This window comes from Myotis daubentonii, chromosome 1, assembly GCF_963259705.1.
Source record: "Myotis daubentonii chromosome 1, mMyoDau2.1, whole genome shotgun sequence".
NCBI lineage: Eukaryota > Metazoa > Chordata > Mammalia > Chiroptera > Vespertilionidae > Myotis > Myotis daubentonii.
In genome coordinates, this window is record NC_081840.1 from 208,693,600 (window position 1) to 208,721,170 (window position 27,571).

At 42.9% G+C, this 27,571-nt stretch overlaps 1 protein-coding gene across 7 annotated transcripts in view; it reads left to right on the forward strand.

Annotated features, from left to right (window-relative positions):
• The window catches only part of RBM47 (RNA binding motif protein 47), a 159,088-nt gene that overhangs the window by 61,864 nt on the left and 69,653 nt on the right, over window positions 1-27,571 (forward strand). For 3 of the 7 annotated variants that reach the window (XM_059672814.1, XM_059672825.1, XM_059672820.1), the window contains exon 1: window positions 21,649-21,787. The gene's annotated coding sequence lies outside the window, so the exon portion shown is untranslated. Of the gene's footprint in view, window positions 1-4,511; window positions 4,597-20,504; window positions 20,614-21,648; window positions 21,788-27,571 lie in introns of those variants that run through there. The other 4 variants (XM_059672778.1, XM_059672797.1, XM_059672805.1 and 1 more) reach the window with 3 other exon arrangements.

The window sequence follows — 27,571 nt, forward strand, 5'->3', positions numbered from 1 at the left end:
CTGTGACACAGCCCATATGGCCCATGTGCTCTCTTGGTGGAAACGGCCAGCACACCCTCTCTCGGTTACCTTGAGAAATAAATATTTGCAGGCAGGCTGGGATTGCCACCCTATTAGCTTAATATTAAACTGCCCACTTCTGTGCTTGGGAAATATATATCAGAACCACCAGAGGGCAGCTTGTCCAGTGAAACGAGGGGTAAAAGTGCTGTTCTTTAGACGTAGGATGATGAGGGTGAATTTTCAAAATGTTTCTTGCATAAAGCAAGCTCTTTTACACGCCTAGCCAGCTGATGTTTTTGGAAATTGAAAGTGTGTGTGTTTTTAAAATCCTCACGCAAGGGTGTGTTTTTATTGATTTTTAGAGAGAGAGAGAGAAACATCGATCACTTACCTCCCATATGCAACCCGGCCAGGGATTGAACCTGCCACCTAGGTATGTGCCCTGACTGGGAACTGAACCCACAACCTTTTGGTGTGAGGGATGACGTTCCAACCAACTGAGCTACCTGGCCAGGGTGGAAATTGAAAGTTTTAAGACAAGTTCTTTCATGCAAATCTGTTTTTCCCTTCTCTTTGGAATATACTAGTAAATATCAATTTTTCTGTGAATTCCCCTTCCCATCTTCCATCTTTATTTAATCTTTATTGAAGTTTAATTTATGTACAATAAAATTTACACATTTGAAGTGATATTTGGAACATACATAGCCTTGGAATCACTGCCCCAATCAAGACAGAAATTTCCATCACTCTAGAAAGTTCTCTTGTGCCCCTTTGCATTCTCCCCTAGCAGGTCCCATGGCTCCTTGAATCTCTGAATTTAAAGTTTATTTCTGCCTTAATAGTGGCTAGCACTTGTCGCACTTAAGTACTTATTTGTATTAATGAACTCCAGGAATCCTTCTCAGGGGAGTGTCATTATTATCATATTCATAGATAAGGAAGCTGAGGTACAGTCACATATGACCTTGATGGATAAAAAGAGTGAGTAGGGTTAGTTTCCTGATGCAAAATGTAAGATAAATGAAATTAAGAGCTTCTTAAGAAATGCATGTTCTCATTGACCGAAGTACCCAGCTTAAAAAACTAGTGCTTCTCTTTACGCACATAATGTCCTTGGGCAATGTCACCCAGGGCCACGGTTGAACACCGTGACGATTCCAGTTCTGCATCCCTGACCTTGACCAACAAGCATCCCTCATCTGTCTCCCTAGTTCCTGCCTTCAGCTTCTGATGGATTGCCCTGCCTTTGGCCCTTTTTGAGTTGTGGTCAGAGTGATCTTTCCAACATGGAATTTTGGCAGTGTCACCTTCCTGATTAAAATTCTCCCGTGGTTCACTGTGCACTGAAATGTGAGCTCCTGGTTCTTCGCCTTCTTCGGTGGCATGCCTTGCAGCTCTCCAAAGCTCACTCTCAGTCCAACTAGTTGTCATTGTCCAAAGATGCCATGCCCTCTCATGTCCCTGGACCCAGGAACTGGGTGTTCCTTCTGTCCAGAAAGTGCCCCCTCCTTATCGGTCAACCCTGGTTTGCCAGACAATGTGCACCTCATCCTTCAGGAGTTGGCTCACATCTTCTTCGATTAACCTTGACTGACTTGGAATCATTTTCTCCCCACTTTCCATTGCTTCTTGTGTATTAAGCTGGGGTCACATTGTCTTATAATGTTCTTGTTGCATCTCTGTGCCCTGCTAATCTGTACCCTCCTAGAGGGTGACAACTGTGTCTTTTTTCAACTTGGTATTTCTATCCTGGCTCAATACCTGGACTGCCTATCCAGACCATTACACACCACGAAGGCAGAGAAGACACCTGTTTTATTCAGCACTGCTATGCCCAGTGTCTGGCCTAAGGTCTGGCCTATAGTAGGTGTTGAATTCTTATTTATTGAAAGCACGAATAGTGGGTGTCTTTATTTTATTTTCGTTGTTTGTTTTTTTCTTTCTTTCTTTCTTTTTTTTTTCTTCAGCAAGCAATAAGTTATTGACTGCAGCAAAAACATACTTAGGACAGTGAAACAAGGACCATTTCCCCCCTGGCTGTAAGTCTCATGGGGTCCCTTAGAGATTAGGGGATATGTGCCTGTGGGGGAAAGGGAGGGGGAAAGGAGTGGCACAGGTGTGCTCCCTGGAGGGAGAACGTCAATAGTGGGTGTCTTTAAACATCAATTGTTATTAAATGTCAGACCACAATGGTTTATCCCAGGGATTGTAACTGGAGGGTCACCAGCATAATTGGTCCAGGAATATATTTTCTATGGCCTCACAGTATTTTAAAGTTTTAAAATTTGATGACTGTAGATAGAACATATCCTCTTCTGTTTACACCACTTCATTCTCTTGCTCTTTGTCTGTTTCACTCATTTGTTGCCTGCTTGGTCCTGGGCCATACGGTTGAGAGGTGCAGGGAGTCGGGCAGTGTACTCGTTTGTTACAACTAAGTACCACACATTGGGTGGCCTGAACAAGAGAAATTTATTTTCTCACAGTTCTAGGATTCTGCAGGCTCGAAGTCCAAGACCAGGGTGTCGGTGGGTTTAGTTTCTCCTGTGTTCTCTGGCTCTGGCTTACAGATGGCCACCTTCTCACGGGTCCTCGCATGGTTGTCCCTCAGTCTGTGTGTGAATGTGTCCTAATCTCCTCTTATAAGAACATCAATCATATTGGATTAGGGTCCACCTATAAGACCTCTTGTCGGTAGTTAATTACCTCTTTAAAGGCTCTATATCTACATATAGCCACATTCTGACATACAGGGCTTCAACATATGAGTTTGGGGAACACTATTAATCTCATTAGAGGCAAGAACACGAACTCTCAAGTACTGTGGCCTCTGCCTTGTGTCTGATGCATGTTTTATGTAACACATTAATAAAGAGGAACTCGGGAACCATCAGAGAGAACAGTTGGACCAAGGCAGAATCTGGACAGACATAACTTGCACCTGCCCAACACCTGGTCTACACTCTGATTACCTTGATCTTGGGACCATGTTCATGTTTCCTAAACAACTGACATTTAGTTAATATGCCAGGTAGAATTTAGGTGCTTTTCAGTTTGGAAATGTATATCCTTTCACTCTAGAAACTGACATTCAGGCTGCAAACTTTCTTTGTCCAGGGTTCAGTGGACAGCAGAGGTAAAAGTCAGATAATGGCATGGCACCGCCTCCATTTGCAATAAGCAAACAGCTAGGTCCTTTATTACCCTTGAAACTGGCATTCGTGACACAGGTTGGACTCAGAGAAGCAAGGCAAATGCCAAGTTTCTGTGGGTCAAAGTTCCTTCAACCACTGTATGTTAATCAAAAGCTCAACCTTACTTAATTAGGCCATTGAGTTGGGGAGAACTTTGGAACAAATGATTGCTGAGTTGGACCACAAGTGTTAGCAGAATTCAGTATTTTATTTCCCAGAGGTAGGTTGTGGACTCATGGTCTTTCTTGGAGAAGGCAGGAGTGAGATTCTTGTGAAGTTTTATTCATTTTTCGTGGGGCGGTAGCATAAGAAAATCTTCTGTACGGAGCCTAGCTAATCAAATGTATTTACTTAAAGATGAGCTGACTAGTTATAGAATATTAATTATATATGGGCAAAAAAGCCAGATATACAGGGCTGCCAAAAATAAAGGAATGTTTAAAATACTAACAGCTCATAATGCTTTAAACAATTTTGAGTGTTTGGTGATTTAAGATCACAATTTAATGTGTCTGCAGAAAGAAATGGAAATGAATATAATATTCATAGCTGCCCTCCATGAATGTTTTCTTTCACGTGCGGCCTTAAGGGCTTCCTTTCTGTCATCTTATTTATTGTCACAATGTCCTTAACAGGTGGGTTACATTAGGCCCAAATTAGATGAGTTAAAGGAGGCTCAGAGAGGTTGAGTAAAATGCCCAAGATCACCCAGGTGGCAAGTAGTAGAGCTGAGTTTTGAGCGCCTGGGAAAACCTGCGACCTTCTCTTCCCTATTACCACCTCCTGATACCTTTTCCTCTCCTCTCCTTGTAAGATTTCTTTCTTGAATGTCCTTTAGCTAATATGAACCTGAATGGCCTTGCACAGTTGACCTATTTTCTCCACGTATGGGGGGCCAGCGGAAATTTACTACACTGTCTGGTTATGTAGTTTTCCCTGTGATCCTTGCACACACTGAGATGTGTGATAATATAACGCCGCAATTCTTCATCTAACCCAGGGGTGGGCAAACTTTTTGACTTGAGGGCCACAATGGGTTCTTAAACTGGACCGGAGGGCCAGAACAAAAGCATGGATGGAGTGTTTGTGTGAACTAATATAAATTCAAAGTAAACATCATTACATAAAAGGGTACGGTCTTTTTTTTCAATAGTTTTATTCATTTCAAACGGGCTGGATCCGGCCCTCGGGCCGTAGTTTGCTCAGGGCTGAATTCTAACCCCTCCTCCTCCATCCCTTTTAGCAGTCATCATTGGCATACCCCTCATTAGCGGTCTCTGGTTCAGTGGTGTTTTCTTTTCCATTTCACAGTTCATGTAACAGAGGCCTTGGAAGGACACTTTGCATCAGGACACCCCGCAGAGATCAGCCATTCCTAGGCTCACCGAGAGGTTTGGTAAGCTGGCGGCATCTTCACCTCGGCTCAAATGAACATAATCCAGGGGTGGAGAAAAGTACTGAATATTGCATAGTGACATTCACAGGCTAATCTCCACTTTTTTTTTTTTTAACCAACACATACGGTTCTGCTTTTGGGTGTTTGCTTAAATTACTAGGCCACAGTGCTCTGTATACTTATAGGCATGAATGTCTCCAGAAGATTCCATCGTCACAAAGAATGACAGAAGCTATATTTGAATGACTTTGCTTAAGCGCTTTTAATAACGAGTTTTTCCTGTAGTGTTTACTGCATTTCATCAACTCAAAAATGCATTTCCATTCCACGATTTAACATATCTGAAATTGATGTGCATCTTCTGGAACTTAGACATGGTGAAACATAGCATTTCTCTGATAATCCCCAATGGCCAATGTCAAGTGTTCTCTACCTCCTGTTTTTCACAGAGTTCCAATGCTTTTTCTTTTAAAGATAAGAAATGAATATTTTTCTGTTAAAGAGTGAGTCAATAAAAATTTTGTACTTACCAAAGAAAGAATTTAGGATTCTCATACTGAGAGAAAAACCATTTTTTTTCAGTGACTTCAGATGACGATTCTGAGATTAGTGGCCCTGGGCCCTCATGAGCAGTGGTGATGGCACTCAGAACAGCTCAGAATCAGACACTCTTATCCAAAGCCAGGTTCCCACATCACAGGACTTGCAACTAAAATACTGTGCTGTGCCTTCAGAATGATTTGTCAGCACCCGTTTGTCTGTGAATGAGTTCAAGTCGGCCTTCATATAGAATGGGCAGGATTTCCCCAAGCTAGATGTACCTGGTTTTTACGGACTTGAAGATTTGCAGAACCTCCCTTCTGTAGAGCCTCATGGAGGACAGAACACAAATGCTGAAATCAGTAGGCGTACAGGTAAATCGGTTAACAAAGATTTTCTGCTATGTGCCACGCTCTGTGCTAGGCACTGGGTAGTTAAGAGATGAAGACAGAAAGGATTGGATTTCTGTCCCCAGGAAGCTGGCCTAGTACTCAAGGCAGACATTAAATCATCTATACATATAAAAAAAAAGTCTAAGTGATTGTTACAACCGAACGACCAGAATGACTGGAATGACCAGAATGACCAGGCGACCAGTTGCTATGACGCACTGACCACCAGGAGGCAGATGCTCAACACAGGAGCTGCCCCCTGGTGGTCAGTGCACTCCCACAGCCAACCTCCCATGGCTGGCCAACCTCCTGAGGCCCTTCCCCCTGGCCGGCCGGCTCCCTGATAGGCCTTGATCACCAGCCAGGCCAAGGGACCCCACCTGTGCACGAATTCGTGCACCGGACCTCTAGTAGAAGAATAATGCGTGGATTGAAGAAGTCTAAGGAGTTAAGGAAGTTTGAAATCAGAGGCCTTAACCTAATCATCAGTGGGAGGGGCAGTCACCAGGGAAAGTTTTCTGGAATTTAAGTGGTATTTTAACTGAGACTCAGAAGGAGAAGGAATGGTTTGCTAGGCATAGGGAGATTGGGGGCAGATGGTAGTGACTGCACCAAGTGAGAAACAGCTTTTCCTGAGGGTCTCATAACAGGCGAACAAGTGTCAGGTTCAAGATTTAACTATGAACCTAATGAGGAAAGGGATTCAGATAAACAGATGTCTATTATAAGGACGTGGTCAAATTTCAGGAAGAATCTTTAAAACCACTTAGAGATTTATTTCAAACTGGCGATCAGATTTTTTTGTTTTTTTGTGGTTCAGACATAAATTCTTTCTTCTCTATCAGCATTATTTCCCCGAGCTGGATCTCAAGTCCTGTTTTCCTGCCAGTCCTTTGAATTCTCTCCAAATCTGTGTCTGAATTTCCCTCACTTCCCTCCAACAGGGACGCGATCAGCTTCCAGCGAGAGATTGTTTTCATCAACAAATGTGTTGTTTTTTTCTTTTTCTCTACTTTCTTGATGGTATCAGGAGGGGGTCATCATTGGCATGATTCCCCCCACCCAAAGGCCAGATTCTTAAAAATAGAAAATAGATGGTTTAAATAGAACAGAGACTAGCTACTTGAACCTGCTTCCGCTTTTGGATCATTATGAGATTCTCAAGTTTTAAATCTTAGTGCTCGATGTTGACATTTTCTATCAAGAGTACTGCTGAGCTGAGACTCTTTGACCAGTAACTAAACTGACAGATTCAGAAATTCATGCATGTGTATGCATGCATGCACACACACACATACGGTACCCCAGTTCCAGTGGATTGGCCATCTCAAGATTTCTTAATCATGAGTGAATATGATGTGGTCATTTTGTGAATTGGAGCTGGCCAGAACTAGCTAGATTTTATTTATTTATTTATTTTAAAAAATATCTATCTATTTAACAGGCCTAAAAATTTGGGATGGGGAGTTTATTTACCTCAATCTGAGATAAGGTTGGTCTGTTTTCTCCATACAAAAGGAAAGAGTATATCACTGGCTATGATTGATATAAAGAAATTTGAAGTTTTAGTATTACCTTTTGGTGACCTGTTGGGTCAGTCCTCTTGAAAGTTAATGCCTAGATCATTACTTGATTTTTCTCAAGTCACGGGAATTCTGTGTTCCTCCATCAAGATATGGGCATCGGAGGTCAGATGGTGATTCCTGTGAAAGGGGAAGAGAAAAAAATCATGGAGTTCCTGATGGAAACTTTAAATGAAATAGCTAAACATTTTGAATGCTGACCCTTTCCTACTCATCACAGCCTAGATTTCTATTTCAAGGCAGTTAATAAATTAAAAAGTGGGCATTGTTTAATCTTCAAATTGAAAATACAAGATGATTTTGAAAAGGAGGAAAGGTAGGCTTCTTAAGACATTGTTTTCTATGGTGAATGGCTCTTCATGCTTCTGAATGGTAGCTGTCATTTAGTGGTCACAGATCCTCTTAGAAACAGATTTCCCCCAAATCCCTAAAATTTATCAGAAGCTAGACATTTTAGAAAATGGCTTTCCCATCATTCCCCCCCCGCCCCCCCCAAGAAGGCAGATTGTAGCTCAAAGAGGACTTAAGGTAAGCTTTGTACAACTTCTGTGGTTCGTATGAAGGAAACTTACTCAAGAACAAATACACACAAAGGTCAAGCAAATGAGTTGAAACAGATTCTCTTTTGTTTAGTCAGCCACTAATAAAGGCCTGTCACAAAATGACACCAGGATGTTGAAGACAGTCCCTAAAAGCAGGTTCTAAATGTGATTTTTCTGCCATTTCACCTGAACATAGAAGAGATATTTTTCCATCACATGTTACTTTTTACTATTTACTTGGTCCCATGTAACTTATTACTACAGAGAGGGGGAATGAAAGCCTGTAGTTTAATTTAATAAACCTACCAAGGACCCCCACATGAAAAGACAGGAAAGATTCCGGGCAGGTGTATAGAGATACAAAGATGATTCAGACATGATCTTTGCCCCAGAAGAGTGTAAGAGGAAATATTAATAATAAAACAGGAGTTAGAACAAGCAACATCATAACTCAAATATTTAATGGCACGTTTGAAAATGCAGTGGAAGTTAATGGATCCTCTTTTCTCATCTGTATCCACATTTACCAGAGAGTAAACTCATCACTCTGTTGTCTGGACGTGTTACTTTTTTCTGATCTCTGATCCAGTTGAACAAAAGTAACCCTCAAGTCCTTTGCAGTTTATAATGATCCATATGTAATTGCCACAGTGATATAAGCTGAAGAACTTTCCAAAAAGACTTAGTGTCAGAGTAATTGGGCCCAACTCACCCATAGCCCGTTGTGGATACTGTCAACCAGTGACTTCATAACACGGCATTTCTGTAGCTATGATGATCCTGAGGTTGTTTTCCAGAGCCAAATGGACATAGGTTTGGGAAAACTGATTTTCATAGGGAATAACAAGTTTTTCCAGGGAGTTTGTGGTTAATCACAAACTGGATGATTTCCCTTTAAAATTATTTCATCCACATGGGCCAAAGTTTCATAGAGCCAGTGGTTCCTTCGGCAGTCTGCTCCTTGATGACTTGCTGTTTGTAAGACAACCTACCCCATTTTTAAAACTGAAAAGGTAGAATGGTGGCTGTGGGCCATGACTCAACCAATAACATGATGGCTGACAAGCGGACGTTCGCCTACAAAAGAAGGACTGTCTTCCTAAAAGGAAGAGGTTTATTCCCAGTAAGGACAAGGAAAAGGAAAGCTGTGGGCATCAACAAGATGTGTGTGTCTTTTGGCAGAATAACAGGTCGACGATGGCATTATGCTTTGTAGGAGGATATTTGATGCTGTAGAAAACAGGGAGAATTCTCCAAGGTTACGAGGCTGAAATGTGTGGCTAAAGTCAGCAAAGAACCTTTAGGCAAATTTCATGGGCAACACTCAAAAGTCAGCCCCGAAGTTTCCAAGAACAAGGTCTTCAAACCAGTCATTAGACATGCACCAAAGTTATGCTGAGTTGGGGCCCCATCGAAGGCTGTGCATTGGTTCCTGCAGGCTGTCCCCAGGTGTCAGCAGTTGCTTCAGAAGGGCAGACAGAAATGGCATGTCTGATGTTCACTTCGGCCATACTCATGGGTGTCTGTGCTGCCAAGAAATAACAGTAACAGAAAAAGCACGTCGCTTTATCAAGAATAACAAAAATTCTGTTTGCAAAGTAAGTCAGGTCCTTTTGAAACTAAGGCCAAGTTCAGTAAAATATAAGGGACATCTTAAGAAAAAAATGAAGTGGTTATTGAAGACTCAGGCTGGGGTGAAAGGGAGCTGAACAGACTTTTAAATCTAGGCAGGTCAGTACCTGCTGATTTTGTCCATCTCCATTTGTGCACACAGCCACCAAATGATTCTTAGAAACATAACATGTTAGAGTTAAAAAGGAACCCTAGAGGTGATGATGAAAATAAATAATGATAACATTTATTGAGTGCTCACTAAGTGCCAGTCACAAAAGAAATCTTTTATTTGCATTGTCTCATTTTTTCTCTCTCTCTTTATTGATTAAGGCAGGGGTCCTCAAATTTTTTAAACAGGGGGCCAGTTCACTGTCCCTCAGACCGTTGGAGGGCCGGACTATAGTTTAAAAAAACCTAGTTGGCTGCTAAGTAACAGGCAGCGGCGGCAAAAACACCCGGCGGGCCGGATAAATGTTTTAGGCGGGCCGCATGTGGCCCGCGGGCCATAGTTTGAGGACCCCTGGATTAAAGTATTAACATATGTGTCCTTATCCCCCCATTGCCCCCCCCCCCGGCCCCAACTCCCCAACTCATGCCCTCACCCCTCCCTGGTATCTGTGTCCATTGGTTAGGCTTATATGCATGCATACAAGTAATTTGGTTGATCTTTCCCCCTCACTCCCACCCTCCCCCACCTTCCCTTTGAGGTTTGATGGTCTGATCGATGCTTCTCTATCTCTGGATCTGTTTTTGTTCATCAGTTTATGTTGTTCATTATATTCCACAAATGAGTGAGATCATGTGATATTTCTCTTTCTCTGACTGGCTTTTTCGCTTAGCATAATGCTCTCCAGGTCCATCCATGCTGTTGCAAATGGTAAGAATTTCTTCTTTTTTACCGCAGCGTAGTATTCCATTGTGTAGATGTACCACAGTTTTCTAATCCACTCATCTGCTGATGGGCACTTAGGCTGTTTCCAGATCTTAGCTATGGTGAATTGTGCTGCTATGGACATAGGGGTGCATATATCCTTTCTGATTGGTGTTTCTAGTTTCCTGGGATATATTCTTAGAAGTGGGATCACTGGGCATTGTCTCTTTTACTTTCATGCCCTCATTTAATTTCTACAGTAATCTCATAAGGAAGATGTTAGTCAAATAAGAAAACTGAGGAATGAGAGAATATGTAACTTGTACAAGGTCATACAGTTAGTGCATGGCAAAACTAGTACACATACCTAGGCCAGTCTAAGGCCAAAGCCTACACTTTTTATTTATTTTTTAAATATATTTTTCTTGATTGCAGAAAGGAAGAGAGAGGGAGAGAGAGATAGAAACATCAATGATGAGAGGGAATCATTGATTGGCTGCCTCCTGCAAGCCCCCTACTGGGGATTGAGCCCCCAACCAGGGCATGTGCCACGGCCAGGAATCGAACTGTGACTTCCTGGTTCATAGGTCAATGCTCAACCACTGAGACACACCAGCCGGGCAAGAGTGTACACTTTTTAACTACTAGCCTCTTAGAGAGCCAAGTGATCCTTGGGAAAAGGCATGTTCATTAACCAGAGTTCATTAACTGGTGAGAGTCCCTAGGAGTTCTCTAATGCAAGGTCAGTGAAAAGACTAAGGAATGTGTTAAAAATGACAGAGCCTACACTCTGAAGTAGAAACTATATATAGTTTAATATGCAAATTATAAAAGTGGGTTCTAGGTTGGCCTCCAGATCCCCCTCACTAAGAACTGGCTGCAACTCCTTTTTTTAAAAAAAAAAAATATATTTTTATTTATTTATTTTTTAGAAAGAGTGAGGTCTCTTGTTCCACCTATACATGCATTTGTTGGTTGATTCTTGTATGTGCCCTGACCGGGGATGTAACCCCCAACCTTGGAGTATAGGGATGACACTCTAACCAACTGAGCTGCCAGGCCAGGGCTCTGTATTAATTTTTTCAGAGAGCACAATCTGTGTTTGCTAGCAGTTGTTTTTGTTTTTGCTTTTCCTTTTGTCTGAAAAGACGGCTTGGGCCTTAAAACCTTTGGCTCCTTGGAAGATGCTGTCCCTGCTTGGCTCAGTCCTCTCCGAAAATGAATTACCTGCTTACATGGCCCCATTACCTGTCCTGGGAACTGCATCTGCACATTCGCACAATACACTGCTCAGAATATATAGTACAATTACTTGACACCTAAAATCTTGTAGGTTGCAGCGGGCTATCTGCTGTTGGTGCAACCTAAAGACCTAGGGAACAATTTTGTCTTATGACAACCCCTGCTATTTATATGTATTTTTCACTTAGAATCCACATCGACACACACATACACGTATTTTAGTTCCTCTTTAGATCTTGAGGGGAGGTCTCAAAAATCTCATCTGACCCTTAATTAGACACCAGAGGAACCTAGACCAATACCTTGATTCTAAAATGAGGAGACCAAGTCTGGGGGTTGAGAGAGAGGAAGTCCATGTCAGGCCTAGAACTCAGGCCCCTCCCTCTTTACCCTGCTGCCTTACTTAAAAATGTATCTTGTAGTCTTGCCTCTTTATTCACACTACCACCTTCCTAGTCCTAGTCCCAACTTTATTCCTAAATTATTGCAATAGCCATGGAGAGAGGGAGTGGTGGAGAACTTGAAGAAACCACATCAAAGTGCCAGTAGAGGTTGAGTTTGAATGGTAGAGGTCTAGTTTAACCTTATATTTGCTTTTCTGTGATTTATACATATTCTTCAATAAATATTTTTTTCCTCAAGGAAAACCAAAAACCATAGTGGAATAGCCTCCTTACTGGTCTCTGAGTGTATATATCCCTTATGAAACCCATTCTGTGGCTTGCTATCAGATTTGCCTTCCTAAAACATGCTTTTGTTCAGTCCTTCTGCTTAAATGTTTAAGAGTACCTATTGCTCTGGAGAAAAGTCCAAACTCCTGGAATCCAAAGGTCTCCTGAATCTAGCCCCACCCGTCGGCCTGTCCCCTTATCTCCGCCACACCCAACACAATCCTCCTTCCTGCCTGCCAGCATCCACCCCAGCTTAGAGCCAGGAGAATGCTACCCAGTTCCTTTGCTCATGCTGTTCTCTACATGAGAGGCCCCTTCTCCCCCAACTCTGTCTTTTCCTCTTTACCCATCCAAATGTTGTCTTTCTCAGTTCAACTCGAGTACTTCTCCTCCAGCTCATTTTTTGTCACCTTCTATCTGTATCTGGGATGGCAGGTAGGTTTTGTGTTGTACATCAGGTCCAGGCAATTGAAAATATGTTGTATGGAGACTCCCGAGAGCCTGTATGTGCTCAGAGGGAAAGAGTTCTGTGATCAGTAGTGGTCTGTGCCATAGCACGAGAGGGAGGAATGACAGAATGTGTATTACACATTTTCCATCCAGGCCTATAATCATTCTTTTAGACCAGTGATGGCGAACCTATGATGCGTGTCAGAGGTGACACGTGAACTCATTTTTTTGGTTGATTTTTCTTTGTTAAATGGCATTTAAATATATAAAATAAATATCAAAAATGTAAGTCTTTGTTTTACTATGGTTGCAAATATCAAAAAATTTCTATATGTGACACGGCACCAGAGTTATGGTTTTTCAAAATGCTGACACGCCGAGCTCAAAAGGTTCGCCATCGCTGTTTTTTTTTTAGACCCTGTGAGGTCCAGCATGGTAGCCACTAGCTACGTGTGGCCATTTAAATTTAGATTTCTTAAAATTAAATATAATGAAAATTTCACCTCCTTAGTTGCACTACCCACATTTCAAGTGATCAATAACCACATGTGGTTACTGGACACTGTATTGTGTACAGCAAGGGTAGAGAACCGCTTTATCATTACAGAAACTTCTATTAGCCTTGTTTTAGCCAAATAGTCACATAACAATGTAAGATAGAATGTGTGTGTGTGTGTGTGTACCTTGTTTTCTCAGTGAGAACAAATGCATTTTATGGGCAGGAATCCTCTTACACTTCTTTTGTATCCCTACAGCACCCAGCAGTCCTGGGCATGTTGGAAATACTTTATAACTACTGGTTGAACTGAATTTTTAGTACTAATTTGGCAATGCGCTATAAAATAGAGTAGTAGAAAGAGAACTAATTTGGAAATCAGGATACCAACTTTCTGGTCCCAGCTTTCCCACCAGTTACTATGTGACTTGGAATAGCTCATTTAACCAAAGTAGGTCATAGTTTCTGCAAGTATAAATAGTTATAAATTAGACAATATCAGAGGATTCTTCCTCATTTGGAATTTTGTGATATATATGGAGTGTTCACTTAATTTTAGGCAAAAATGCACACACACACACACACACAGAGAATAAGCACTATCAGGTTAAAAAATATTCTAGCTTATTTTAAATCCCACTTATCTCATTTTCCAAATATATGACTGTCATTTGCGGACTTAATTTTCTGCCAGATCTACAGCTAAATTCTGTTTTGAAGAGGATCCCAGCAAAGGTGAGATGACTCCACAAGCAGAGAACATCAGACTTGGGCAGTTGTAATGGAGGATTAGGTAGACCTCGCCAGTGAGAAGGTGGTGTAATAGCTACCGAACATTTTAACACTAGACTCAACAGAACTGTAGGCAGAAGTCACTCACCGGAATTTGCTGCTCACCCCGTGCCATTGCTCTAAGGGAGGGCTCAGCAAACTATGGCCCGCTTTGCTGTCAGTTTTTGTGTGTTTTATATGTAGCTAAGAATGGTTTTTACATTTTTAAGGCTCGTAAAACCAGAAAAAGAAAGAACAATATGTAACAGAAACCGTATGAACTGGGAAGCTAAAATATGCACCATTTGGCTCTGCACTAGTGGCTAATGACCTTCATGTCCAGATCCAAACGCTTTTCAAGGGCAGTGAGTGGCTTTCAGAAATGTCGTAGGGCCTGTGGCTCAAACACAGGGAAATGAAACTCTGTTCCTGTGCTTTAGAGCATCCCGAAGATGGGGAAAGGCAGTGGCTGGTGGGGAGCTGGGCCCATCACTTATACCTGAAGCAGGCAGGGCCCTTGACTCTGTTCTAAAGGTAGAAAGTGAGGCCTTGGATCCAGAGTCTGTGTGTTCTGGTCTTGCCTTTGGAAATGTGATGAGTCCGTTTCTGGCTGTGTCCTCCTTGACAGTCAGCATTCCCAAGAATAGATTCTGAAGGCCCTTTGAAAGGGAGCGCTCTAAGAAGCCCTGGCCTCCTGACTTTATCTAGGAGGGAGCCCAGCCTTGCATCTCAATTTATTCTTTTTCCTGTTGTAGACACGCCTTTCAGCACTTGAGGGATCTAGATTGAGTGGGTGATAAAGAGCCTCACTAACAAGCTGAGGGCAGGGCTGGGACAGGTTGAACTGAGACAGAAGCCTGCCCGATGGGTCTGAGAGGAACTGCAAAGTTGGCAGTTTTAAAAATAAAAAATTATTCTTTTTTCCCCCCTTTGAACACCCCATGGCCAGGTGTCCCAGCCCTTGGGTTTCCCCAAACCCTCTTTCTTCCTAGGCCTTCTCTCTCTCTCTCTCTCTCTCTCTCTCTCTCTCTCTCTCTCTCTCCCTCTCTCCCTCTCTCCCTCTCTCCCTCTCCCTCTCCCTCTCCCTCTCCCTTTTCTCACCAGTCTTGGTTTTTAAAATGTACCTTTCTTATAAGTATCAAACACATCAGTTCGGCATCTTTTATTTTCTGACCTACCCCCTTTTCTCTTCTCCTTGTTCCACTCTCCCCTCTAGGCTGTTTTTCAAAGTTTGCAAAATCTTTTACACAAATCTCTCTCTCTCTCTCTCTCTCTCTCTCTCTCTCTCTCTCTCTCTCTCTCTCTCTCTCTCTCTCTCATCACCCTTGGCTTCTGTATACACAACTGCCCTTAGTATAATACAGTGTGCCTCATCTAAAAATCCAAATGTACAAAACAAAAACAATTTGAAAGGTAAATCTTCCCTTTGTTAAAAAGAATTTTTCCCCATCCCTGGCTGAGTAGCTCAGTTGGTTATAGCATCTTCCCCACATACACCAAGGTTGCAGGTTCGATCCCGTGTCAGGGCACATCACATACAGGAATCAATCAGTGGATACATAAATAAGTGGAACAATCAATTGATGTCTCTCTCTCTCTCTCTCTCTCTCTCTCTCTCTCTCTCTCTCTCTCTCTCAGTCTCTCCCCATCCTCTTCCTCTCTCTAAAATCAATTTTAAAAATATTTTCCATCTGAAAGACTAGTAATCTCTCTCTCTCTCTCTGCCTTATGTTTGTCACTTTCTACATTACATCATAGACCCTAATTGGCTACAGTCAGATTTATTTCTGTATTTGCAGATCTTGTGGCACAGTGGAGTGCATGCCCTTGCTCCCATGCTGGATCATAAAAAAAGTTACTTTCACACTAGCTGGATTGGCTCAGTGGATAGAGCGTCGGCCTGCAGACTGAAGGGTCACGGGTTTGATTCCAGTTAAGGGCACATGCCTGGGTTGTGGGCTTGACCCCCCAGTAAGGGGCGTGCAGAAGGCAGCCGATTCATGATTCTCATCACTGATGTTTCTCTTCCTCCCCCTCCCCCCCCCTCTCTTTTTCTCTATCTTCTTTCCTCTCTGAAATCAATAAATATATATATCCTATATAATAAAAGCCTAGGTGTCATCAGGCCCTTGCGCACCGCTGCCACAAGATGGCTGCCACAAGATGGCTGCACGCACAGTGGAGGTGGGGCCGATTGGCCACTCTGCACAGTGAAGCCTGCAGGTGCGGAGGAGGCTGGTCCCGACGTCTCCACCTCCTCGTGCAGAGGAGGCAGGTCACAGCAGGGGAGGGCAGTTGTGGGCGATCACGCCAGCAGGGTAGGGCAGTTGGGGTGATCTGGCCAGCAGGGGAGGGCAGTTATGGGCGATCAGGTCGCAGGGGAGGGCAGTTGGGGACGATCAGGCCAGCAGGGGAGCAGTTAGGGGGCGATCAGGCAGGTAGGCAGGCGAGCGGTTAGGAGCCAGCAGTCCCGGATTGTGAGAGGATGTCCCAGATTGGAGAAGGTGCAGGCCAGGCTGAGGGACACTCCCCTCCAGTGCACGATTTTCATGCACTGGGCCTCTAGTGTATATATGTATGTATGTATATATATATATATATATATTTTTTTTTTAATGTATTTTCTCTGGCCCTAACCGGTTTGGCTCAGTGGGTAGAGCGTCGGCCTGTGAACTGAAGGGTCCTAGGTTCGATTCTGGTCAAGGGCATGTACCTTGGTTGTGGGCACATCCCCAGTAGGGAGTGTGCAGGAGGCAGCTGATCGATGTTTCTCTCTCATCGATGTTTCTAACTCTCTATCCTTCTCCCTTCCTCTCTGTAAAAAATCAATAAAAATATTTTCCCTGGAGTGCTTAATGTCGAGCCTGAGCTTGTTAAATATATCCAGTGGCAGGGTCACGATCATAGACAGGACCTTGGCTCACTTAACAGCAGTTTATGCATTTGCTTCATTGGTACAGATTCTTTTGGGGAAATTCCCAGCTTATTGTCAAGGATGAGTCTAGCTCAGCACCAAGCTCCCTGTGGCTTCAATCAATAGTAATGAGCAGAGCCTGTGCACCGTTGCTCCGTTCTAGAATTCTGAGCCCAGAACAGTGCTGTTGTTATGCTCAGAGAAGCATCACGAGGCAAGTCGGCACCAAGTAAAAATGCTGATGGCCAGCTCTGGGTAGAATTGCTTTACATGGGACTTACAGCCTTGGTTTTCACCATTGTTCTGATAGCAGTACACACAGCTGTGAGACACACACACACAGAGAAGGTAAGCGATAGAAATTGATTTACTAAAATTTGAGATGCAACTATGCAGAAAAATCTATCTTTGGGTATCCCCATTATTCAGATTTCAGTGTAAGCCTTATAGTTGCAAACTAAGATTTTGGTGTCTGAGTGGGTGGGTTCCAGTCTTCCCTTATTAGCTTCACTTGAGTTATTTGGGTTCCTGTTTTCTCATTTATAAAATAGGGATTATACTAGTGCTTGCCACGTAGGGTTTGGGGATGATTGAAGAGGTCATAAATGTCAAGGATTTAGCACTGGGCCTGGTACACAGCAGATGCTTAGTAAATATTGTAATTAATGCTTCAGCACAAATGTGAGGGGCATGGGCTAGTGCAGTGTTTCTTAAATGTTTGGGGCTCAGCATATGATATCAGGCAAATGAACTAAAGGATACTCAATTAAATCTAAACTTCAGATAAGCAATAATTTTTTTTTAAAGTATCAGAATGTCCCAAATATTGCATGGATATTTATACCAAAATATCATTTGTTGTCTATCCGAAACTCAAATTTAACTGGATGCCCTGCATTTTTCACTGCTAAATTTAGCAACCCTATCTTTACATTCCTAGAAATTATTGAGGAACCCAAAGTGCTCTTATTTATGTGGGCAGTGTCTGTTGCTATTTGTCACATTAGGAGTTCAAACTTAAGAAATTACAATTATTGCCGAAACCGGTTTGGCTCAGTGGATAGAGCGTCAGCCTGCGGACTGAAAGGTCCCAGGTTCGATTCCGGTCAAGGGCATGTACCTGGGTTGCGGGCACATCCCCGGTGGGGGATGTGCAGGAGGCAGCTGATCGATGTTTCTCTCTCATCGATGTTTCTGACTCTCTGTCTCTCTCCCTTCCTCTCTGTGAAAAATCAATAAAAATATATTTAAAAAAAAAAAAAAAAAAGAAATTACAATTATTATTAAATCCTTCAAAAATAACAATAGTAAAATCTCACATTGACATAAATAACATTTTTATGAAAAACAGTATATTTCCAAACAAAATGGATGGTGAGAAGAGTACATCATTTATGTTTTTGCAAATCTTCTTCCCTTCCTAAATCTTTTTCATGGCTGGCTTGGTAGAAGTCAGCTGTATTCTTATATTTGTTTTGTCTTGAATCTGTTGAGATATGTTATTTTCATCAAAATATATAAAGAAAATTTAGCTTCACAAAGATATACAGTTGGAAAAAGGGGAAGAACTTTAGTAGCCTTTTCAGATCATTGTGGACATTCTTCTTTGATTCTAAACCCAAACTCTAGAAAAGAATTTCATAAAGGTTCGTTGCACTACAGAATCTGAAACCATATCAATGGACTTTTCCTTTGGGGAAACACCAAGGGCTGTTGCGACCCTGCTTAGGGCCTGAGTTTAGGCTGGAGTGGGCGATGAACAGTTTGGGGGGCCACACTCTAAAGCTCCGAAGAAGGGAAGGGGCTCCAGTGAATCAGGGGAGTGCCGAGGCCTTTAGCAGCTTCTTACCCTCCTGCTGCTAACTCCTCTCCTGTCTCCTAGTATTCAAGGGAGGTCGAAATCCCTTTCAGAATCTGGGACCATCCTGCAGATCATATGGATGCTGGACTCAAGGATATCCAGATTAGAAGTAGGCCCCTAGAACGGACAGCGACCCTGGACGAGGCGCAGGGAGCTACAGCGGCAGGCCCAGAGGCTGGTCTTTCTGCCCTGTCAGACCACAGCAGCTAGAAGTCCCAGGGTATACCTGCATGCTGGCGTGCCCAAAGCAATGGAGCAACAACTCCACTTAGAATTGCGTGACTGAAGTGGGAAAACGCTGCTATAAAACATGCCTGTTGTCTAGAAGGCACAGTTCTTCCTCAGGGCCACAGAATTCAGTCTCCGAGCAGCAGGAGATACCATATTTGAATACAATAGCACACCAAGTGCTGTATGTAACATGTGGAATTTGAACACCACCTACAGTGTTTCAAGTCAAGCTTCGAATTTATGGCCACAGGATAAAAGAAAAAAATGAACATAAAGCTTTCCCTGAAGAGAAGTGGGGGATCCATACTGCCTATGAATAGATTTGTTTATGGATTTCAAAGTGAACAGGACAGATTGTCTTTGGGATAAGAAGGAAAGGCGGAGGAGGAGTGGTTGAACAGGGCCAAACAGGTTCTGGGCACAGAGCGGCAGAAAATGCGCAGGTGGCTGTTGATTTCATGCTGTGACGTGATAGTTAGCTTCTTTGCCATCTTGTCTTTATAACCGACTTTTAGCACGCTCCTTTGAATTAAAAAAAAAAAAAAGGCAAACCAACCCTACACGCTCAGGCCCCCACTTATACGCGGAGTGTAATCCACTGAGGCACTGCTTTGGATTACACTATGTCTTCACATTTTTCTTCATCGAAATTCAAGTATGCTACTGGACAGTGAGCACGGGACTCCGTGCTGAGGGGTGCAGAGGTGGATGCTCTGGCGGCCTAGACAGCCGTGGACATACACACAAATACGTGACCCCAGAGAGCCTCCAATGAGGAAAGACTCCTAGCACAGTGACGGCGAACCTGTGACACGCGTGTCAGAGGTGACACGCGAACTCATTTTTTGGGTTGATTTTTCTTTGTTAAGTGGCATTTAAATATATAAAATAAATATCAAAAATATAAGTCTTTGTTTTACTATGGTTGCAAAGATCAAAACATTTCTTTATGTGACACGGCACCAGAGTTAAGTTGGGGTTTTTCAAAAGGCTGACACGCCGAGCTCAAAAGGTTCGCCATCACTGCCCTAGGAAGTGGTCATTATCCCCAGTCATGCAGGTACGTCCCTGTGCTCCTGTTGGGTTTGCCCAAGGGCACACTGGGACAGCAGGAGCGGGGAGGTGGGTTACAGGGGTCAGGTGAGACAGACTCTAAAAATAGGATAAGAGGCAGCCCAGCCCAGGGGGAAGAAGGAAGGAGATAAGAAGAGCCATCCCAGAGGAAAATAAACTGCAGTTGGCAGGGAGAACTGTTGGGACTTAAAGAGGTGCATCTGAGGGCAGGGGGTGAGTGGGTCAGGCTTGAGCGGCAGCAGGGCAGTCCTGGCCTGTCAGCCAAGCTGAGCTTCAGTCCCAGTCCCGCCAGCATTTCCCCGTGACGTTGGCCAGCTGTTGAATCTTTCTGGATCTCAGGTCTCACTTGGGTGGAATCTGTATGATAAGAACATCGGTCTTACCACCCTCACCAAGTGGTTTAACCTGCTGCATAAAACAATCAAAGAAATGGGAGGATGAGAATTACTCTTCACCACATCCCCGTCTTCTCTTAGGGAAGCCAGGCAGAAAAGGAAGGGGGGAAAGAAAGGGGAAGGGAAGGAGAGGCCAGGATGAGACTAGAAGGCAGGTTAGGAGGCGGGAGTAAAAAATGTGAAAGTAAAAGAGATGGCAGCCTGGGCTGGAGGCCAGGGAGGCCCCTCACCACGCCCTGAGAGGCAGATAACTAGCCATCTAGGATCCCACCCAGGACAGATTAGTGAAGTCAATTGCCCTGAGTCACAGCTCTAACCTGAGGCACCTGTAAATGAGGAAACAGAGACAAGATGGACCCATGTACTTAAGGTAGGGGGGACAAAAAAATTGCAACTACTCTTTAAGATGTTTTGAAAATTGTGAAGAACGGCTCTGTGCCATTTTCTAGGTTCTCGGATTGGCACAGCTGTCTGTTCTTTGGAATATTTTCCCTGGGAAGGGGTGGGGACAAGGGAATGGGGTTTCTTACCTGCCTAACCTGGCCTTGTGTGTGGTTCTGAAACCAAAGTCAATTCTTCCTTCTCTAGATGCCCTCGGTCTCCTTTTAGTGAGTAGGTTTGGCGGTTGCTACGTAGCACGGCTTGCTTCTTTCTCAGACTGTCCTCCTCACAGTAGGTGTGTGCTGCCCACAGGGGCTTCGGACTCCAGCAACCTGGGTAGTTTCTGTAAAGCCAGGCGGGGGGAATCCCTGGACACCCCCTTTATTGGTTAACCCTGGAGGTACCAAGAGGCACCTGACACTCTGGGTATGCTAATAATTCGGAGCCAGCAAGTTTCTGTTATCCTCCCGTTGTAATTGTTAACTTGAATGGAATGCAAAACTTCTGGTTTGGAGCAGAGTTGGTTTTTAACTGTGAATTTACTTGAGGGATATGGAAAATGGGAGTGCATTCTGCTTATGGTGGGAGATGGTTTATGGAAGGCGTGTGTGAATTGCAGTGGCTCTGATCAATAGAAAACGCTGTAAATGTATAGTTACTGCCGTGTCTACAGACTCACCGGTGAGCTGAACCCTTTAACCAACTTTTGCCTTGGACACTTTTTTAGTTTAGCAAGCTGAGACTTGCTGGGGATTAGAACAATGAGCTTATCATAAGGCCGCTTTAAGAAGAAGAAGAACCCCCCCCCCCCCCACACACACACACACACACAACACACATACAAAACGCTAACACTTCCAGCGTCAGGGTTTATTTCTTCACGCCTTCCTGTCTGCTTAACCCCGACTGCCCCCCCCCCCGAAATCCCCCCGCCCTTGTTAATAGGGCCCGCCTGTTCATTTGCATTATTGTACATCACAGGCTGTCTTTGTGACCATTATATTGTGTTCTCTCTATGGTGTTTGCTCTGAGGGTGGGACACAGGCTGTTTAGTGTCTTGTAAAACATTTACCAAAAGCACTGAGCCATGGTTTTGAAGGGCATTCCCTTGCCAGAGTGTGGGAGGAGAGAGCAGCCGCGGAAAGAGCTCCAGGTGTTTGCAGGTACTTGTCTCGTACTTTAGTATTTAGAAATGCTTAAAAATTCAGATTACATGCGATCTGGTCCCGTTCTACTGGAGGGGCGGGGGCGGTGAGGGGAGGGAAGGGGCCAAGGCAATTTCTTCGCAAGCTGTGTGTTTCCGTGGCTCACGGTCCCCGGAGAGTCGTGATCATTGGTTTCAGGCAAATGTTTTCAGTTTTACTAGAGAGACTAGCATGTCAGGGAGAGTGAGTTAACATCTACCTGCGCCTGAGGTTTGTCAGTGTCTGGATCGGATGTTAGCGGCGTTTGCTTGAGCACAGAATCCAGGACCAGGTGTGGCGTCCCTGGGAGCCGACGTGTAACCTTGTGGTTTGCACTTCAGTGTGCCCCGTGACGCATTCCAGTAAAAGCTTTCGCTAAATGGTGGCTCTGGTTTCATGAAAATACCTTTAAACTTTCTTTCCTCCCCCACCCCTATCCCCCACCCTGACCTGTTAAATTTCGACTAGATAACAAATTAAAGGTCAGCTTGAAAGGCTGCTTCTTACCTTCAAATATGTGTGTTTAGAATGCGTTCAGTGCTAGAAACGACTCATACGCTGGTCCTAGATAGTGTTGGAGGAACTAGTGACTAAATACAACTTGGAAATACTGCATATTTATTTTTTAGCTGGTTTTGTTGCAGAAAATATTTTCATTTAAAAAAAAAAAAAGAAAATATGAGCATATATAATAAAATGGGAGCCTTAATCAAATGTTTACCGTTGAGCAATTGTAGTGATACGTCAGCCATGTTATTAGTGGCTAAAACCCCAACAGCGAATAGGAAAATCTAGAAAAAGAATAGCTCCAGAAGATTCCTGTAGTGGCCACCTCCAGGGAAAAGAAGCTGCGTTGTAATGTACGCAGTATGGCAGACAGGGACTCTGGCCATTGACTGGGTCTGATGGCAGGAGGCGTAAAAATGAAGACAGTGCTGAAGTTTAAGAGCCCATGATTATGAGAGAACTTGATTTGGGTACTTTTTTGCCCTGTGACAGGGGCAGTTAAGAAGCCAGCAATCCTTTTCCTGACAAGTTCCCACTCATGGCAAAATGGCTGGGAGAAATGGTGGTTTTAAAATTGGAGGAAACTTCCTTCATGGGCAGAACTTCACTGTGGCTTTGTGTGTTTAGGCAAATAGGATGAGATCTAACAGACTGTGGAAGGCTAGTGCCTCTGACTGCTTGTGTATGGGTGTCCGAAAATTGAGTCACTACCCTGACCACGAAAAGCTTGTCACTTCTGACAAGGGAAGGAACCTTTTCTTACCGCTGAGATTTCGAAATAGTGGTAAGAATACTTGCTCTGTACTTGTTTGTTTCATAGAAGCACTTAGATTGCTGAATCTTTTGACCTTCTGTGAAACCACGTACTATCAAAACATAGACCCTGCACAGTGAAGGGGATCGATGCCGGTTTAAGTTTGGAATTGTATCAGAGGAACAGAAAGATTCTGGGGGGGGAAAAAAAGTCTAAAAATAAATCACTTCCAGATATTTGTCATTCCTCATTTCCCTTTATTTCACTGGGAAAATCTTTATTTGGTGTTACTTCATTTAGCTTTTTCAGATTTCAAGTCTCAAAGATCTATATGAAATTGTAAGAAACCTCGATCACCAAAAGCTACATTCATATCTCATGTTATGGGTTCTTGCCGTTACATGATAGTTGGCTGATAGATCAAGTCACATATCAAACTAAGCCCTGAATAACTTGGCCCATATCTCTGGCATTTAAAACTTTGCTGCTGCCCTAACCGGTTTGGCTCAGTGGATAGAGCGTCGGCTTGAGGACTGAAGAGTCCCAGGTTTGATTCCGGTCAAGGGCATGTACCTTGGTTGCGGGCACATCCCCAGTAGGGAGTGTGTAGGAGGCAGCTGATCGATGTTTCTCTCTCATCAATGTTTCTAACTCTCTATCCCTCTCCCTTCCTCTCTGTAAAAAATCAATAAAATATATTTTTAAAAAAACTTTGCTGCTATTACATGGGATATGTAATGATGCTCCTCTATCAGGCTGGTTTCACACGGCATATAATTGAGTAAAGTCTCTCTATGAAGGCTGCTACCTGTTCCGTCTGTCCTTTAGACTGTGAGCTCTTGCTTTGTAATGTAATGCTCTGGAAACAATAATGGGCCCCAAGTGAGGTGGCAGTGTGCAACATGCAGTAATGCCCGAGGAGTCAGGGCAGTTTGGGCTTGGACAGAGCTGTCACTCAAAGGCATGGTTGGGTAACAATTTTCAAGGTGATTTTGGTGACTGTGCCAGAAAAGTCACGTTTGTGTGAGCTTGGGCCAGAACTATGAAGGCAAAATGGAGGGGTCACCAGGATGAGTTGGGTATTTTTTGGCTGGTTTTGTTTCAGCAGGTTGAAATAAAAACAACCTGTGCAGGTTAGCTGAGCAATTACTACAAATCCTTCACTTGACTGGAAACCCAAGGTCTTAAGTAAGGCAAACAACAGTGCTCACAGCAGCCAAAACTAATGCCATTAAGTCTACCAGGGCCTCACCCAGTGCCTATTGCCTGTTGGTTTAAACGTCTTTGAATGAAAGTCCAGTACACAGTAAGTACATCAGAACTCTTCCTCTTAGCTGGCTATCACTCACGATTCATTCATTCAACCAATACTTAGGTCTCACCCTGGGCTAGGTTTTCATCTCTCAGTTCTTAGATGTCATTTCCTCAAGGTGTCCTTTGGAACCCCCTAAATTCAGTCCAATACTTCCCCCTTTAAGATAGTTATCACACTTGTTTTAAGCTAAGATGTAAGTCTCCCTAGGTAAAGAGTGTCTCATTCACGACTATATTTCCAGTGCTTAGCACTTACTTGACTTAATCCTGTTACATAAAGTTTTCTTCAAAAAAAAATAGGTGCCAAATATATGACTAAAGGAATAAGAGAAAGTAAATGAGAAGGACCAGGATGGTTAGAGGTAGCCATTGCAACCGTGAAAAATAGCGCCAGATAACAGGGAAGGGGCAGAACGTACAGGAGCCTTGAAGCTGTCCCTCCATTTCAGCCCAGCTCAACCATTTACGTTTCTAAGGATAACTTTGGTTCCCCAAGAAGAATTTACTCAGTAGCATCTGTTTAAAATAATAGGGAAGACTACAAATCATTTTATAATGATTTTTATCCAAGAAAGTACTAGTTTTCTTACTTCAATACTTAAATTCAGTTATTTTGGAAAATTTCATATATGACTAATTCTTTATTCCTACAGTTATGAGGTACCAATGAATACATTTCTCACTCATGTAAATGTAAAAAGAGAATGGAAGAATGCATAAAAGGAACTTTATATAATAGGATTAAGTCAAGTAAGTGCTTTGAAAAAATAATATTTTAAGCATTATATATTGAGTTTTAAAGGCAGTAAAATGCACAACTCTTGAGTATACAAATTGATGAATTTCACACACACACACACACACACATGCGCGCGCGCGCGCACACACACACACACACACACGCCCTTTTGCAGGTGACCATCATCCAGACTTCCATCACCATAGATGAGCTCTGGCTGATCTTGAACTTCATAAAAATGGGATCATACAGCATGTGCTCAATTGTATCCGGCTCCTTTTACTCAACCTTATGTCTTGAGATATTCATCCACATTGTTTCATGTAGCTGTAATTTATTATTTCACTGATGCTTGGTATTCCTTTGTAAGAATGGGCCACAGTTTAATAAATTTGGGAGGAACTGAAAACATGACGATATGAGCTGAAAATCCTTCCCCATGTGTGCCAGCTCTTTAAAGTTAAATGATCGCATAAAGGGCGCAGTGGAAATGTTATCACCTGAAAGGGTGGAAGGAGAGGAATCTATTTCTGGGAGTGTATTTGCCAAGCACTCTGCATGGGCTGTTCATTCAAACTGGAACCATTGCCCATGGAGGCAGCGGCCACTGTTTTGCAGATGAGGAAACTGAGCCTGAGAAAAGATTCATGAACTCGCCTTTGGGCTGAACTAAACACACAAGCTGTTAGCTGTAGCAGACAGAGATCCGGTCCTGGCAAAGGTGACGCTAGATGGCTGCTGAGGCTGTGCCTCCTCCTAATGAAGCCTGGGCTTTTATATAATAGTACGCACTTGTGTATGTCCTGTCAGAAGCCAGCCATTGGCCTGACATTTCTTAGGTCATCTCTCTTTCCCTTCAAACTTTGTTTTGTTTTGAAAAGAAGGCTCCCTTGTGTGTGTTTTATTCTCACCTTCCTTTATGAATATATTTTTTGCATATGAATAATTTATTTTCAGATGCACATGGTATATATTCTAAAGTCTGTATTTAGAATAGTTTTGAGGTTTTTCTTTTTAAAGATTAGGTATTAATATTTGTGCATAAAGATGTATTCAATCGCCATAGGAAAGGTTGGTAAATTTCAAGTTAGAATTGCTGAGAAATTTTCGGGGAGGCATATGTCAGGTCTTTCAAAGTGGGGTTTGAAGTACTTTAAACTCAAACTCAGAGGGCTCTGCATACTGACCCAGTAGGTGTCAAAGTCTCTGATTCAACTGACCATCTCAGACATGAACAAAGTTTCAAAATGTCCTTTTCATTATTATCTTCCTCAATTTTCCATTCTACAAATATATGAATTCACAATCACAAATATTCTATTCCTACTTCAAAAGTTACCACCAACTTCTAAATGTGCTTCATTTAGAATAACAAAAGGGAGAATATTCCTTTTGGAATATTTTTATAGCTGTGGATGAAAGAAGTTAGGCTTTTTGAAATACATTTTTATTGATTTCAGAGAGGAAGAGAGAGATAGAAACATCAATGATGAGAGAGTATCATTGATCAACTGCCTTCTGCACACCCCCTCCTGGGGATTGAGCCTGCAACCTGAGCATGTGCCCTTGACTGGAATTGAACCCGGGACCTTCCAGTCCGCAGTCCAATGCTCTATCCACCGAGTCAAACCAGATAGGGCAAGAAGTTATGTTTTTAACTTCACATTAATATCACAAGGCACATCGGTGTGGCCAGGCTGTCATTTCAGGGAGGCTGCAGGTAAGCTGGTGAGCCCACCCTTCGCAATAGAAGACAAGAACATATCCCAATAGCACCTCAGTCAAATATTTTAAGTCACTTCTAGAAAGAGCAAGAGGTGCCCAGAATCTTTGCTTCAAAAGCTTCATTATTTTCACGTTAGTAGAAAGCCCCTTGCAAAGTGGTCATCAAAGATTAGAGTTGATTCTTTTTAACCTTATGAGGAACATAAAGTATTGGAATATAACCACAGGAATAATACTTTGCATTTGTATGCTTTTAAAAATATTTTCTCAAATAATTTTTGTGGTTACCTTTAAAAGGAATTCTGAGATGTAAAATATACTCATTTTGTATATGAGAAAGCTGAAATAGAGAAGCCTTTTCCATATGGCACTACTTTTCCACACATTTCCCATCTCTGGCTGTTACTGTTAGGATTAACTGAGATGCTGTGCAGTGTGTGAGAGCATCTGGCACATCATGGGTGTCCAGTGGCTCTTAGTTTACCTTCCCTCAAGCAGGATTCCCTGGAAGGAAGTTTGCACATATGAACGCAGCTGGACTTTTAACAGTGAGTTCAGAAGATTGAACACTGTCACATGGGACTTTTTTTTTCTTTAAGGATCGTGAAACATCAACATTTAAATGAGCCATTGGTAAAGTAAGTGCCACCTCTGTGTCAGTCACAAAGGCAAACTTGGACTCTGAGTAGAAACAAGGGCTTTCATTCTGCTTTTCTAATAAAAT